The sequence below is a fragment of the Panthera pardus genome, unplaced genomic scaffold (assembly GCF_024362965.1).
Source record: "Panthera pardus isolate Hobbes unplaced genomic scaffold, ASM2436296v1 HiC_scaffold_18, whole genome shotgun sequence".
NCBI classification, from domain to species: domain Eukaryota; kingdom Metazoa; phylum Chordata; class Mammalia; order Carnivora; family Felidae; genus Panthera; species Panthera pardus.
In genome coordinates, this window is record NW_026526743.1 from 9,031,175 (window position 1) to 9,048,177 (window position 17,003).

At 40.2% G+C, this 17,003-nt stretch overlaps 1 pseudogene; it reads left to right on the plus strand.

Annotated features, from left to right (window-relative positions):
* The first annotated feature begins 12,734 nt into the window (after window positions 1–12,734).
* LOC109261109 (zinc finger protein 850-like) lies at window positions 12,735–14,701 on the plus strand (annotated as a pseudogene).
* The last annotated feature ends 2,302 nt before the right edge of the window (window positions 14,702–17,003 follow it).

Consider the following 17,003-nt stretch of genomic DNA (forward strand, 5'->3'; position numbering starts at 1 on the left):
TTGTTGGCCTATTTTACATTTTTGATTGTTTATTTAGAAATGAAAGGTTTTGGGGCACTTGGGTGGTTCAGAGGGTTGAGCATCAGACTCTTGATTTCAACTCAGGTCATGACTTCATGCTTTGAATTTAAGCCCTAAGTCCAGTTCTCTACCCAGTGTGGAGCCCGCTTGGAATTCCCTTCTCTCTCTCCCTCTCTCCATTTCTACTCAAACTTTTTACACATTCACAAAAAAGAAATGAAAGGTTTTTGTTTGCTTGATTCTAAAGAATGGATTATAGGGGATCTGCGTAGCTCGGTTGGTTAAGCCTTCAACTTCAGCTTAGGAAATGATCTTGGGTTTGTGACTTTGAGCCCCATGTCTGGCTCTGTGCTGAGATCTCACACAGCCCGGAGCCTGCTTCGGATTCTGTGTCTGCCTCTCTCTCTAAGTCTCCCTGGCTTGTGCTCTCTCTCTCTCTCTAAGGTACATAAACATTAAAAAAATGAACAATGGATTATACCCTGAAATCTGTGTGATAGGAGAAATCTATTAACATAACACATTGTTTAATGTCTTAAGTGCTTAATTCACAAAAGTTTTCATTAGAGGTTTCCATGGTTGATTTTAAGGAACATTCTTGACAATTATAATGCCCGTGAAGACATGCCTGTAATTGAAAATGTTCCTTTTTCATGGGTACACAGTCACAGTTGAAAATTAAAGCTATAGCTAGGGGTGCCTGGGCTCCGGTCATGATCTCACGATTCATGAGTCTGAGGACTGCATTGGGCTCTGAGCTGACACCGTGGAGCCTGCTTGGGATTCTTTCTTTCTCTCTCTTTCTCTGTTTCTCCTCTGCTTTAGGAGAGCATTCTCTCTCAAAATAAGCTTTAAAAAATATCTACATTTATCATGGGCCTCTTTTAAATACTTCATCATTTTTATGTAGAAATTTTTGGGTTACATTTTGTCTGGTCTTGCAATTCCATAATAATGTGCTTCCTTTTGTATGGAACTTTCCACAGCATTATTTAGGTGGGATTTTGCTTTTACCTTTGTATTTTGTTTTAGGGTCTCAATTTCCTTTTTAATTTTGTTTTTATGTCTTATTTCACTCTTGAAGGTGAGAGAGAGAGAATGTGAGTGGGGGTGGGGCAGAGAGAGAGGGAGACACAGAATGTGAAGCAGGCTCCGAGCTGTCAGCACAGAGCCCGATGTGGGGCTCAAACTCATTATCTGTGAGATCATGACCTGAAGGAAGTTCATTGCCCAACCAACTGAGCCACCCAGGTGCCCGATAGGGTGACAATTTTCAATTCCTAATGTTTTTGGACAACGTGAGTAAGTCTAACTCAGATAAGATCAGCTTTATGCCCTTCGCCAATAAAAGTATCTATGTACTTGTAGCAATATTACCTGTGCGTACTTGTGACTCATCTTGTGTATTTCTTTCCTTGATTAGTGGTAAATGAATGTTGTATCCTGTTTAGGTGAGTTATCATGCTAATAGAATTAATTTCATCATGTATTTATTGGTGAGTGTAATGTCTGTATGTACTTTCATTCCAGGTACCTTAGAGATTACTTAAAGCATCTTAAAGGTATAACAAAGTTTTATACATGCTGCTAGTGCAGAGCTCAACACAGGGCTTGCTTTTTTTTTTTTTTTTAATGTTTATTTATTCCTCAGAGAGAGACCAAGTCCATGCAGGGGAGGGGCAGAGAGGGAGGGAGACACAGAATCTGGATCTCCAGGCTCCTTGTGTTAGAATAGAGCCCAATGCAGGGCTCAAACTCATGAACCCCGAGATCATGACCTGAGCTGAAGTCCAACACTTAACCGAATGAGCCACTGGACAACCCTCAACTCAGGACATGAATTCCCAAAATGGGAGACCATGCCTTAACTGAAATCAGGAATTGTACACATAACCGAATGAGCCACCTTCATGCCCCTAACACGCTGTTTTAAGCCGAGAGTGTCAATTTTATACAAATTCTTGTACTTATCATCTCTGCATCTGCACCCACTTTATATTGATGACATTACAAATTCTATTTTTATATTGCATATATTATTACCTAGATTTGATTTTTATGCTTTGATTTAAGAAAAAGACTGTAGCAGAAATAAATGTGACTTGTCCTACCTTGTTACAACACTACAGGTCTATAATTGTGTAAACATTTATACTTCTCAGAGCTTTAGGTTATCATGTGTTTTCAGTTACTGTTTAGAATCTTTTCAGCTCAATGAGGACTTTTTTAAAAAAATTTTTAATGTTTATTTATATTTTGAGAGAGACACAGAGACAGAATCTGAACCATGCTCCAGGCACTAAGTCGTCAGCAAGATAGTAACACAGGGCTTAAGTCACGAACCGTGAGAACGTGACTTGAGCCAAAGTTGGATACTTGACAAACCGACGCACCCAGGTGCCCCTAGAAGGACTTTCTTTAACATTTCCTGTAGGGTGCCTGGGTGGCTCAGTCGGTTGAGCGTCCAGCTTCGGCTCAGGTCGTGATCTCACAGTCTGTGAGTTCGAGCCCCGCGTCGGGCTCTGTGCTGACAGCATGGAGCCGGGAGCCTACTTCGGATTCTGTGTCTCCCTCTCTCTCTGCCCCTCCCTGCTCATGCTCTGCCTCTCTCTGTCTCAAAAATAAATAAAAACATTTTTTAAAAAAGTTTAAAAAAACATTTCTTGTAGGACAGATCTGCTGATAAACTTAGAGGGGTTTTGCCTTGGCAAAGTCTTCATTTCTACATGCATGGAAAATAGCTGTGCCAGGTAGGGTATTCTTGGTGGATATTTTTTGATCTTTCAGTATTTGAATACATCCTTCAATGCTTTTCTTTCTATAACATCTACCGAGAACCCTACTAACAATCTTGTAGGAGCTCTCTTGTACAAGATAAGTTGCCTTTGTCAAGCTTTTCAAAATTCTCTTTTCACTGGTCATTTTTGGTCCGTTAATTACAACTGTGTTCATGTCCTGTCTTTTTTCCTTCAATTTTTATTTAAATTTTAATTAGGTAATATGCAGTGCAATATTGATTTCAGTATAATTCATTCAGTGGCTCATCATTTGCATACAGTGCTCATCATAACAAGTGCTTTCCTTAATAGCCATCACCAAGCACACTGTCCCTCACCCATCTCCTGCCATTGATACTTATCCTACTGTGAATTTACTGTGCTTGTGAACTTGCCTCTCCTTTCCACATACAGGGGAACTACAAGCCTTTAGTTCTTCATGGAAACTCGCTGCCCCCTTTCACTCTGCTCTCTTTATGGGGTCCCCATAATGTACACATTGGTCCACTTGTAGGTGTCCATGTGTCCTGAGTCTTTCTTCTTTTCCACACTTTTCTTTGGTCCTCTTAGGTAATTTAAAACAAGGGGTCTCCAGGTTGCCCAGTTCTTTCTTGTGCTTGATCAAGTCTGTTGCTGACTCCTTAGTAGATTTTTAAATTCAAAGATTCTCCACTTGAGCTCCCAAATTCTGGGTGATTGTTTCTTATACTTTGCCTCTTTGGGTTTCCATTCTGGTCATGCATAGTTTTTCTGCTCTCATTTAGTTACCTGTCTGTTTTCTCTTCTTCCTCCATGGGCATCTTTATGATGTTTTCTTCTTGAATTCTTGGTCATACCATTAATACTTCCTGATTAATTCAAGGTCAGTTTTGGAGATTTATTTCATTCCTGTGAGTGAAACAAATTCTTCTTTTTCTTTATGGCCTTGTGGTCTTTTGTTGAGATTAGTGAATTTAAGAAAACAAACTCTGGGTTTAGGCTTATGAACTTGTTTGTACAGGAGAACACAAGTAATTGGTAACGTCTGAATTTTTGGAATTTCCCAGTTTACGGAAGTATAGTTACTTCTTTAGAGCCCATGATACCTTCCTCTGTTGTCCTCAGCTCTTTAGTCTCTCCAGTGTGTAAACAAAAGCTCACCTGTTGTCTGAGCAGCCATCACAGTGCATCCAGCAGGTGCCCTCATTCTCTCTGCTTCCACGTCCTTCATGACAGAAATAAGTCCCTCAGGCACCTGCAAAAAAGCCAGATCACTGAACACAGAGGTCACTCCTGTGTTTTCGCCTCCTGATGAGAGGTAACTGTTTCCACACAGTGTTGCCAAGGAGTGTCAGGAAGGGTGAGTAGCTGTTGTGGGCCAGTGTCACAAACTTTGTCTCTTTGATGTTTTTCTTTGTCTTTTGTACTTGCCTGCCTGGGTGGGGTTCTCCTAATTGCCTTCTGGAGCACTCACAAGGTAACTTAGTCCATTTCTGTCTCCATGGAGGAGCAACTTCCCGGTCCTCCCTATTTCTCCACTGCTGATGTCCTGTGATGGGTGTTAATTTTGCATATTAGCATTTTCACATATATGCATGTGAGTGTAGTAAGTGAGAGAACTGATTGTGTATCTTTTACTTGTGTCTTTCCATAACACCATAGGCCTATTGGCAAAGTCAGGTAAGGAATATTCATTTTAAAGAGTGATGTAGGAACAATGAGATACCACCTCACACCTATCAGAATGGCTAACATGAACAACTCAGGGAACAGTAGATTTTGGCAAGCATGTGGAGAAAGAGGATCTCTTGTGCACTGCTGGTGGGCATGCAAACTGGTGCAGCCACTCTGGAAAACAGTATGGTGGTTCCTCAAAAAATAAAAAAAGAACTACCCTGCTATCCAGCAATTGCACTACTAGATATTTACCCAAGGGACAAAATTATGCTGTTTCAGAGGGGCACATGCACCCCAATGTTTATAATAGCACTATCACCAATAGCCAAAGTATGGAAAGACCCCAAATGTCCATGGATGGATGGATAAAGAAGATGTGGAGTGTATGTGTATGTGTGTATATATATATATACACACACACATAGATATATACATACATACATACACACACAATGGAGTATTACTCGGCAATCAAAAGTAATGAAGTCTTGCCATTTGCAAGTCCATGGATGAATTGGAGAGTATTATGCTTGGCCAAAGTAGAGAAAGACAAATATCATATGACTTCACTATATGAGGACTTTAAGACCCAGAACAGATGAACACAAAAGAAGGAAAGAAAACATAGTGTAAAAACAGGGAGGGGGACAACACATAAGAGACTCTTAAATATGGAGAACAGAGGGTTATGGGAGGGGTTGTGGTGGAGGGGTGGGCTAAATGGGTAAGGGGCATCAAGGAATCTACACCTGAAATCATTGTTGCACTATATGTTAACTAACTTGAATGTAAATTTAAAAAATAATAGAAAAATTATAATGAACAAAAAAAATACCTCAGGCACCCTAGAGTATACTCTATACTGATTATTTCCTTGCTCTGGCACTTTCGGTGCCCGTGATTGTCCTCATACTTGCTCACTCATGTCCCAGTGTACCTGCCCCACCAACATGCATCCAACCATGTTCCATGCAGCAAAGGAGGCAATGGAAATCTGACAGGACTTAGAGAACTGGATCTGAAGTCTTTCTGTTTCCATTCAGGGAAGGCCCTCCTCCCCAAGTCACTACTTCCTCCAAGTCTTAGACCAGAATTGTGGTATATGGGTTAGTCTAATTAGAAATCGTAGCACTGGTGGACACATAAGATATTTGCAAACTGCTCCCATTCTCTGAACTGTTTCACAGCATTTGACAAAAAGGCCATCACACTTTGCCCTGAAATTAGCCCTTAAATTTAGAATATCCTTAAACGTAATGCACGGGGATTTATTCTACATGCACATGGACTGCTGAGGAAGAACTGCATGAACCTGCAATTACTGATGGTCTTAGGGTAAAAGCCAGCAAGTACAGATTTATAGTGAGAAGGCTATATTTGGTCTCTTTACAACATATAACATGTATTAATGTTTTGTACAGATTGTGTTATTAGAGTCAGTTTTACTTAAGAAAATAAACCTGTTGTGTATGGTGAGTGTGAGACCACACGAGCATGATCACAAACAGATTTCCAAGAGTCACTTATCTGTGGCCAAGTCAAGGATTTTCTCTGACTTAGTTCCTGCAGAGGTTGTCAAATTTAGCTTTCATCAGAATCATCTGGAGTACTTGTAAATTTTGGAATAGTACTAGAAGGGTACTGGAAGAAGAGAAAAGGAGGTAGAAAAAATATTTGAAGGAATAATAACCAAAACATTCCCTATTCTGGCTAAGGAAACAGATCCAGAAGGCACAGGGGCACCTGGGTGGCTCAGTCAGTTAAGCGTCAGACTTCAGCTCAGGTCATAATCTCACAGTCCGTGAGTTTGAGCCCCATGTCAGGCTCTGTGCTGACTGCTCAGAACCTGGAGCCTGCTTCAGATTCTGTGTCTCCCTCTTTCTCTCCCCCTCCCCTGTTCATGTTTTGTCTCTCTCTGTCTCAAAAGTAAAAACTTAAAGTTTTTTTAAATAAAAAAAAAAAAGATCTGGAAGGCACAGAGAACTCCCGTTAAAATCAACAAAAGCAGGCCCACAGCAAGATATATTAGAATTAAATTTTCAAAATACGGTGATAAAAACTCTTCAAAGCAGGAAGACATCTTTCACTTATCAGGGAGAACCATAAGGTTACCTGGTGATTCTTCAACAGAAACTTGGCAAGCCAGAAGAGAGTGGCATCATCTATTCCACGTGCTGACTGGGAGAAATAGGCAGCCAGGAATTCTCTATCCAGCAAGGCTATCATTCAGAAGGGAAGGAGAGACAGAGTCTCCCAGACAAGCAAAATCTCAAGGAATTCCTCATCACTGAACTAGCCCTTGCAGGAAATGTCAAAGGGGAATCTTGAAGTGCAAAGAAGACACCAAAAGTGACACAGAAAAAGGATCAAGAAAGTTTCTAGAAACAATGACAAAACTATAATAAAATGGCAATAAATATGTATCAATAAATACTTTCAATGAAAACGTACTGTACAATCCAATCAAAACACAAAGGGTCTCTGGATGGAATAAAGCAACCAAACAAAAACAACAAAAAATAAAGCCCAGGCTCATCTATGTGCTGCCTACAAGAGACTCCATGCAGACCTGAAGACACAGATACAAAGTGAGTGTGATAGTCACAGCTAACATCATCCTCACCGGGGAAAAACTGAGAGTTTTTCCCTGAGATCGGGAACACAACAGGAATGCTCACTCTCACCGCTGTTGTTTAACATAGTGCTGGAAGTTCTAGCATCAGCAATCAGACAACAAAAGGAAATCAAAGGCATCAAAATTGACAAAGATGAAGTCAAGCTTCTGCTTTTTGCAGATGACATGATATTATACATGGAAAATCCGATAGACTCCACCAAAAGTCTGCTAGAACTGATACATGAATTCAGCAAAGTTGCAGGATACAAAATCAATGTACAGAAATCAGTTGCATTCTTATACACTAACAATGAAGCAACAGAAAGACAAATAAAGAAACTGATCCCATTCACAATTGCACCAAGAAGCATAAAATACCTAGGAATAAATCTAACCAAAGATGTAAAAGATCTATATGCTGAAAACTATAGAAAGCTTATGAAGGTAATTGAAGAAGATATAAAGAAATGGAAAGACATTCCCTGCTCATGGATTGGAAGAAAAAATATTGTCAAAATATCAATACTACCCAAAGCTATCTACACATTCAATGCAATCCCAATCAAAATTGCACCAGCATTCTTCTCGAAACTAGAACAAGCAATCCTAAAATTCATATGGAACCACAAAAGGCCCCAAATAGCCAAAGTAATTTTGAAGAAGACCAAAGCAGGAGGCATCACAATCCCAGACTTTAGCCTCTACTACAAAGCTGTAATCAAGACAGCATGGTATTGGCACAAAAACAGACACATAGACCAGTGGAATAGAATAGAAACCCCAGAACTAGACCCACAAACGTATGGCCAACTCATCTTTGACAAAGCAGGAAAGAACATCCAATGGAAAAAAGACAGTCTCTTTAACAAATGGTGCTGGGAGAACTGGACAGCAACATGCAGAAGGTTGAAACTAGACCACTTTCTCACACCTTTCACAAAAATAAATTCAAAATGGATAAAGGACCTGAATGTGAGACAGGAAACCATCAAAACTGTAGAGGAGAAAGCAGGAAAAGACCTCTCTGACCTCAGCCGTAGCAATCTCTTACTCGGCACATCCCCAAAGACAAGGGAATTAAAAGCAAAAGTGAACTACTGGGACCTTATGAAGATAAAAAGCTTCTGCACAGCAAAGGAAACAACCAACAAAACTAAAAGGCAACCAACGGAATGGGAAAAGATATTTGCAAATGACATATCGGACAAAGGGCTAGTATCCAAAATCTATAAAGAGCTCACCAAACTCCACACCCAAAAAACAACCCAGTGAAGAAATGGGCAGAAAACATGAATAGACACTTCTCTAAAGAAGACATCCGGATGGCCAACAGGCACATGAAAAGATGTTCAATGTCGCTCCTTATCGGGGAAATACAAATCAAAACCACACTCAGATATCACCTCACGCCAGTCAGAGTGGCCAAAATGAAGAAATCAGGAGACTCTAGATGCTGGAGAGGATGTGGAGAAATGGGAACCCTCTTGCACTGTTGGTGGGAATGCAAATTGGTGCAGCCGCTCTGGAAAGCAGTGTGGAGGTTCCTCAGAAAATTAAAAATAGACCTACCCTATGACCCAGCAATAGCACTGCTAGGAATTTATCCAAGGGATACAGGAGTACTGATGCATAGGGCCACTTGTACCCCAATGTTTATAGCAGCACTCTCAACAATAGCCAAATTAAGGAAAGAGCCTAAATGTCCATCAACTGATGAATGGATAAAGAAATTGTGGTTTATATACACAATGGAATACTATGTGGAAATGAGAAAGAATGAAATATGGCCTTTTGTAGCAACGTGGATGGAACTGGAGAGTGTGATGCTAAGTGAAATAAGCCATACAGAGAAAGACAGATACCATATGGTTTCACTCTTATGTGGATCCTGAGAAACTTAACAGAAACCCATGGGGGAGGGGAAGGAAAAAAAAAAAAGGTTAGAGTGGGAGAGAGCCAAAGCATAAGAGACTGTTAAAAACTGAGAACAAACTGAGGGTTGATGGGGGGTGGGAGGGTGGGGAGGGTGGGTGATGGGTATTGAGGAGGTCACCTTTTGGGATGAGCACTGTGTGTTGTATGGAAACTAATTTGACAATAAATTTCATATATTAAAAAAAAAAAACAAAAACAAAGTGAGGGTGATAGAGAAACCTTTCTCATGCAGATGAAGGTCCAAAGAAAGCCAGAGTAGCAATACTTAGGACAGACAAACCAGATATTTTGTTCTTGTGTGGCAATTACCCTGCTTTGGTACCAGGGTAATGCTGGCCTCCTAGGGTTATTTTGAATGGGTTCCTTCTATTCTGTGTTTAAGATTTTGATGAAGAGTGCCCAAAATTTTATTTTCTTTTTAATGTTTGTTAGAATTGACCAATGAAGGCAAGAGGCTGTGGGCTTTCCTATGCTGGGAGGTTTTCTACTCCAAATTCAACTTGTATATTTGTGATGCTCTAAGAAGATTCTTTATTTTTTGAGCTCAAAATTCATTTCTCAATCTTGGTAACTTGTGCGTTCTTTAAAATTTTTTCCTACTTTGTCTAACTTGTTAGTATATCATCGTTGATAGTGATCTGTTATCACACTATATATTTCTGCGGTTATCTGTTGTGAGGTTTCTGTTTCATCCCTATTGGTGCTTGAGTTACCTCTCCTTTTTTCTTATAATGGAGTTGGAGAATTTCCATTTTTGTTTGTTTTGAAAAACCTGGGCATTATTTTCCATGTTATTGTTTATTCTGGTCTCTCATTTCTAATTTTTAAGTTTTTAGTTTTCTTTATGTGTTTATTTATTCTGAGCAAGAGAGAGCGCGCATGCAAGCTGGGGCAAGGGGCAGAGTGGGAGAGACAGAATCTTATACCCGGGACTTGATTCCACAACTCTGGGATCATGACCTGAGCTGAAATCAGGAGTCAGACGCTTAACAGACTGACCTACCCAGGTGCCCCAACTATTTAATGAATTTCTGATTTTTCCTTGGTATTTCCTTCTCCTCCTGCAGAGCTGAATGTGGGGCTTGAACTGGCTAACCACGAGTTTGTGAACTGAGCCAAATTCAATTGCTCAAACGACTGAGGGGCTCAGGCACCCCTGTTGTTGTTTTTAATATTTATTTGTTTTTGGAAAGAGAGAATCCCAGGCGGGCCCTGTATGGACAGCACAGAGCCCGAGAAGGGACTGGATGTCACAAACCATGAGATCATGAAAGGAGCCAAAATCAAGAGTCTGATGCTAACCTACTGAGTCACCCAGGCGCTCCTTAAAGGCAAAGACCTTTTTGTGTGTTTCATTCACATTGCAGAATTTGGGTTCCCGATTCTCCAGTTTACATTTGCACACACATTCATTGCCAAGTGATTGTGGGAAGGGTGCACTAGCTGAGGGAAATTTGAGAGAGCCACAACTGCTGGCCTATGAAGCAGACTCAAGCCAGAAATACTGAACTCAGACTATGTGCCTTAAAAGATCAGCAAAATAGTGCCAATCATTCTGGGTGACCTTGGGGAGAAACAGGCGTGCTTGCTATTGGGGGTGAAATTATCTACGTAGCTGTGGAAGGCAATTTGGTAATATCTAGCAAAATTATGTATACTTTTTCATCTCTTGGCTAACAGTTTTCCCTCAAATTTACCTACACAGTACTTGCAAACTTGCACAACAGTGACCTTCAAGTATTCACCACCCCTATGTAAAAGCCAAAGATTGGGAACAACCCAAAATCCTTTGGTAGAAAACCAATGAAGTAGAATAATGCCCAACTATAAGGAAGGAGGAAAATAATCTGCATTTATAATTGCATTTAAAAAAAAAACTTTTGGAGAGTATCTAAGGAAAGAAAGGTTTGTATTTTGGTAGAGTATTAATAGGTGGATACATGGATAATTATACGGATAATAATTTTATAATCCTTTAAATGATAGGAGGGAGACTTTTCTATCATTTTAAGATTCTCATCCTTAGGATCTATTAAAAACTTGAAAGTCAGTGTAAATATTAGTGTCACCTAAGAAAATAGCTTATTCCAATAAAGCAACAACCAGTATTCTCCCCTTGGACCGTAGTTCTCATTATATCGCAATTGTTGGCAAGTGTTCAATAATATCCTGCCCAATGCCATTATATTCAAAATGTGCCCAAAGCCATAGAGAACCACCACGAGGTGACCAGGATCCACTGGCCAGCTCTTACCTGGAAACTGAGATGCTGCTTGCACACAGTCTACCCCATCTCAAATGAGCCCCTCCCCTGACGATGGAGGCTTGAGCCCCAGTATTGCCTCTGGTCCTGGCAACCAATGATTCTGCCATGACAGGTCTGCAAGGACCAAATGTGCAAGGCAGACCACCCGTTGTAAATAATCAAGCCCTCTCACCCTGTGGAGCTGTGCCAACTTCCCCTCCTGACACTCCAAATACGAGGAAATCTATCTATGTCTAGTTCTTCAAAATCAGAGGCACAGTTGTTGTAACAATCATTTCTTGGGGATGTGGAAAAGAGAATGATCTTTCCTCCAAAATCTTGGGCAGGAGCTGCCTTCTGACCACAAGAGTACTGGTACAGTTCTCAAGGCTGTAAGGGAGGGCGTCAAAATGCCATTGTGGTACATGCCTGGGCTCTACTCTCCAAATGAACTTGAACAGTGTGCCAAAATGCACCTTTCTTTCCCCCAGGTACCCAAGATCTCTATGCTGTGTTAAACACCCCAGATTGATATGTGGGTAGGTAAGTAGGTAGCTAGATAGCTAGGGAGACAGACAGACAGACAGATGTCTTCATGATGGAGTCCTGGTAGGTTTTATCTTTTTGGAAAGTCATAACCATTCTTTGTTATCTACTTCTTGCCAGATAATTATCTATTGTGGGCTAGATTTATCTTTATTCCTATGGGATCAGTTATACTGTGTCTGCCTTCACTTCTTCACTTCTGATTTTAGTTAGTCTTCTCTATCATTCTGACTTCATTAGAGACAGGTCTGTTGACTTTGGGGGGTTTTCTGAACACCAACTTTTCTGTTGTTGATTGTTCCTATTTTTGCTTTATCCTACAGTTTTCATTTCTGTCTTAGGTTTCAATTGCCTTACTTCTGCTAATTTTGAGCACATACGGTACTTTCTTCACTTTCTGAGAGACAAGAATGTGATTTGTGCTACAGCAAGAGATGCTACAGAATTCTCTACTAAGCTATGTGGTCAATTCCTTGTGTGCAAGTTTACGTGTCCATGGAAGAAGGAAGTCCTGGTGATTTCTTCTTAGCTGTCTTCCTGATATTCTGATTGATTTTAAGGTTCTATATTAGAAGTTGTCAGTACATTCCTCTGAGAGTAGTACCCCAGAATGATTTTACTTTTCTCTTTTTTGACCTCAGTCAGCTATATTTTCACATGGCACCGAGACATTCCTGCCAAAGTCGTGCATTGACGCTTCGTTCCAAAAAGGGTCATGAGTAGATATAAACACAGTTCCCTTGAGAATGTACACTTAACGACAGACTGGATCAAGGTTGGGCAGAGTGAAGGGCAAAGGTATCTGCGGACTCCTTTTCCAGAGAACGATGATGAATGTAATAGATATGGGGAAGTCTTTTATCAAAGTGCCAACCTTATTCCACACAGGAGTATCCCTAAGAGAGGGAATCTTTATAAATATATTGAATGTGGGAAAATTTTAACCAGTCTTCCAATGTTGGTGGTCATCAGAGGATTCATGAGGGAAGAAACCGTTGCAGATGTAATCAACCTGGGAGCATGTTTAGTCATTCATCAAGATTCAGTACAGGTCAGACAACTGGTACAGGAGAGGAAAGTTATATAGGTAACGTATGTGGCAAAGCCTTTGACCACCAGCAATGGCATACTGGACAGAAACCTTACGAATGTGAAGAGTGTGGCAAGAGCTTTAAATTGTGCCCAACCCTTACTCAACATAAGTTAACTCACATTGGAGAGAAACCTTAACAATGTAAAGAATGTGGCAATGTCTTTAACCAGTTCTCAAACCTTACAGGATATCAAAGAATTCATACTGGAGAGAAAACGTATCAAGATAAAGAAGATGGCAAGTCCTTTATCCGGCCCTCATCCCTTACAAGACATCAAAGAATTCATACTGCAGAGACACCTTCCAAAGGTAAACGATGTCATAAGACCTTTCGGCATCATTCACAACTTTCTGAACATAACAGGATTCATACTGAGGAGAAACCTTATCAATGCAAAGAGTGTGGCAAGGCCTTTAACTGGCGCACAGCCCTTAGGAGACATCACAGAATCCATACTGGAGAGAAACCTTACCAATGTAAACAATGTGGCAAGGCCTTTCGGTACTTCTCAAACTTTATAAAACATCGCAGAATTCATACTGGAGTGAAACCTTACAAATGTAAAGAATGTGGTAAAGCTTTTAACTGGCACTCAGCCCTCAAGACACATCACAGAATTCATAGTGGAGGGAAACCTTACCAATGTAAACAATGTGGCAAGGCCTTTACCCGGCCCTCAGCCCTTACAGAGCATTACAGAATTCATACTGGAGAGAAACCTTACCAATGTAAAGAATGCGATGAAGGCTTTTACTGGCACTCAGCCCTTAAGTTACATCAGAGAATCCATAGTGGAGAGAAACCTTACCAATGCAAAGAATGCGGCAAGGCCTTTTCCCGGGCCTCAGTCCTTACAGAACATCACAGAATTCATACTGGACAGAAACCTTACCAATGTAAAGAATGTGGTAAAGCCTTTCACCGGCTCTCAGCCCTCACGATGCATCGCAGAATTCATACTGGAGTGAAACCTTACCAATGTAAAGAATGTGGCAAGGCCTTTTTCCGCCAGGAACATCTTGATGTACATCAGAGAGTCCATACTGGACAGAAACCTTACCAGTGTAAAGAATGTGGCAAGGCTTTTGGGTTCGTCTCAAACTTTATACAACATCGCAGAATTCATACTGGAGTGAAACCTTACAAATGTAAAGAATGTGGCAAGGCCTTTTCCCGCCAGGCATATCTTAATGTACATCACAGCATCCATATTGGAGAGAAACCTTACCAATGTAAAGAGTGTGGCAAGGCCTTTAAAGTGCACTCAGAACATACTCGACATCACAAAATTCACAGTGGAGAGAAACCTTACAAATGTAAAGAATGTGGCAAGGCCTTTAACAAGCAATCATCCCTTAGACAACATGAAGGAATTCATACTGGACAGAAACCTTACCAATGTAAAGAATGTGGCAAAGCTTTTAACTGGCAATCGGCCCTTAAGAGACATCACAGAATTCATAGTGGAGAGAAACCTTACCAGTGTAAAGAATGTGACAAGGCCTTTTCCCGCCAGGAACATCTTGATATGCATCACAGAGTCCATACTGGACAGAAACCTTACCAATGTAAAGAATGTGGCAAGGCCTTTTCCCGCCAGGCACATCTTAGTGTACATCACAGAATTCATACTGGAGAGAAACATTACCAATGTAAAGAGTGTGGCAAGGCCTTTAAAGGGCACTCAGAACTTACTCGACATCACAAAATTCACAGTGGAGAGAAACCTTACCAATGCAAAGAATGTGGCAAGGCCTTTACGCACCACTCAAGCCTTACCAACCATCACAAAATTCATACTGGAGATTGACCTTACCAATGTAATGAATGTAGCAAGGCCGTTCCCCCCAGGCACATCTTAATGTACATCACAGAATTTATCTTGGAGAGAAACTTTACCAACATAAAGAGCGTGGGAAAACTTTTGATTACTGTTCAACTTTGACTTATTAACACAGAATTCATACTAGAGCAAATCTTCTAAATGTTCAGACTATGACAGAATTTCTAAGGACTGCTCAACTGTTATTCCACATCAGATAATTCATAGTGAAGAGTAATGATACCCATTGGGAATGTGGCAAGATACTAAAGCAAAACTTAAACCCTGATTCTTCATTAGAGAATATATACTGGAGATGATCTTACCAATCCAAAGAATTTGGCAAGCCTTTTAATCAGTACTCAAGCCTCATCCAACATCACAGAACTCATACTGCAGAGAAAACTTACAAAGAATGTGGTAAAAAACGTTTCAGACTGCTCAAGCCTTACTCATTACCATAGTTCCTGTTGCACAGAGACGTTACAAATATAATGAATGTGGCAAACCTCTAGCCTGGACCTCACAACTGCCTCAGTATCATAGTTATGATACAAGAACAAAAGTATAACATATAAAGGGAGTGGCCATGCCTTTAACTCAATTCAGTCATGACTCAGTATCTCCAAATGCCTACTTGGGGATAATGTATGAATAAGGAAAGACCTTTTTAAGTATACACTTTGGAAAACAAAGCCATACAGAGAGGAAAGTAACCTGAAAGATATAGTTAGTCATCTAATTATCTGAACATCAACTGTCAATAAACGTCACAATTCACAGTAGAAAGGAGTACATCAGTCACTCTATTCAGACGTTCTTCTCCATAAAAATACTTAACCATATGGGATAAAACAAAGTTGAACACTTAGATATCGAATATGCGGGTATGCCTGAAAATAGACTGGGGCTGTTTTTTGCATAGGGATAAGTAATTTCAATGTGTTTTTGTTTTACCTTGGCCCTCTTTAAGATGTTGACTACAAGTATTAATGTATTGGTGCTCCCAAATCAGTTCAGAAAATTCACTGATTCCCAGTGGGTGTTGAAAGTATGTGGCTGATTCTTCCTGCATCAAAGATATCAGATGCCCTTCCCTCTTAGGTGGGACTCCTGCATACCTGATTTTCCATGGAAGATGGAGGACAATATCATGTACAGTCTATGAACAAACCTAACTGGAGATGTCACTTATGTTTCTAACACTGATGTAAGTTATTACGAAATGGGTGTTCAGAACGTCATTCTTGAACATTTATGAAAACTGAAAAAGTTTCTGAATGTTACAAATAAAATGTTTTGTTTACTGGTTTTGTGCAGTCCAGGCACATACTGAGACAAGTTCTTAACAGATTTAGTTAGAAGCAGAGAATACCAGTTGATGTGGTTGAAAGGAAGAAACCTTCACACATATCAGAAAGGGAGTAACTAACTCTTCCCTAACCTGGCATAGGATTGTACACTGACCTCTTTTAAGAATTACCTCAGGTCTCAAAGTGTCCTGGTATGCAAAATTAAGGTGTTAACAAAATAGATTTTTATAAGATGTCTCCTTAAAGCCTCCTGGTAACCACAAAGCAAAACCTGTAGTAGATACACAAAACGTAAAGAGAAAGGAATCAAAGTACACCACTCTAGAAAATCAACAAATCACAAAGAAAAAGACCAAATGGATAAGAAAGGGGCAAGTACTTCTACAACAGCTAAAAACATGGAAAACAATTACAAGAGTAACTCCATCCATACCTGTGTCAATACTTACTTGAAATATAAAGGGACTAAATTCTCCAACCAAAAGATACATTGGCTGAAAAGAAAGAAGTACACAAACTAAGGATATGTGCTGCCTTCAAGAGACTCACTTCAGCTGTAGGAACACACTCAGGCTGAAAGCACAGGTGTGGGAAAAGATCTTCCATGCCAATGGAAAACAAAAGAATGTGGAGTAGCCATGCTTACATGAGACAAAACAGACTTTAAGCCCAAGACTGTAAGAAGTCACAGTGCATGGCCTTACAAATTAGAGGGGTCACCTCATGCAGCGTTTTTAGTTATGTGGTGTTTGGCAGAATGGCAATAAGGTGTTCACCCATTTTTGTTTGGGAAGGACACCAAGAGCGTGTTCGCGTAACTCATATAGTGTTTAACACTTTGAAAACCAACACATTTTTCCATTAATGTTGGTGGTATTTGTGCAGGTATCTGAATTGTAGCTTGTGTAATGTTTATGAACATCTGTATCTTAGGAGTCTCCTAAATGGCTAGTTGATATTCAAAACCTATTCCTGTG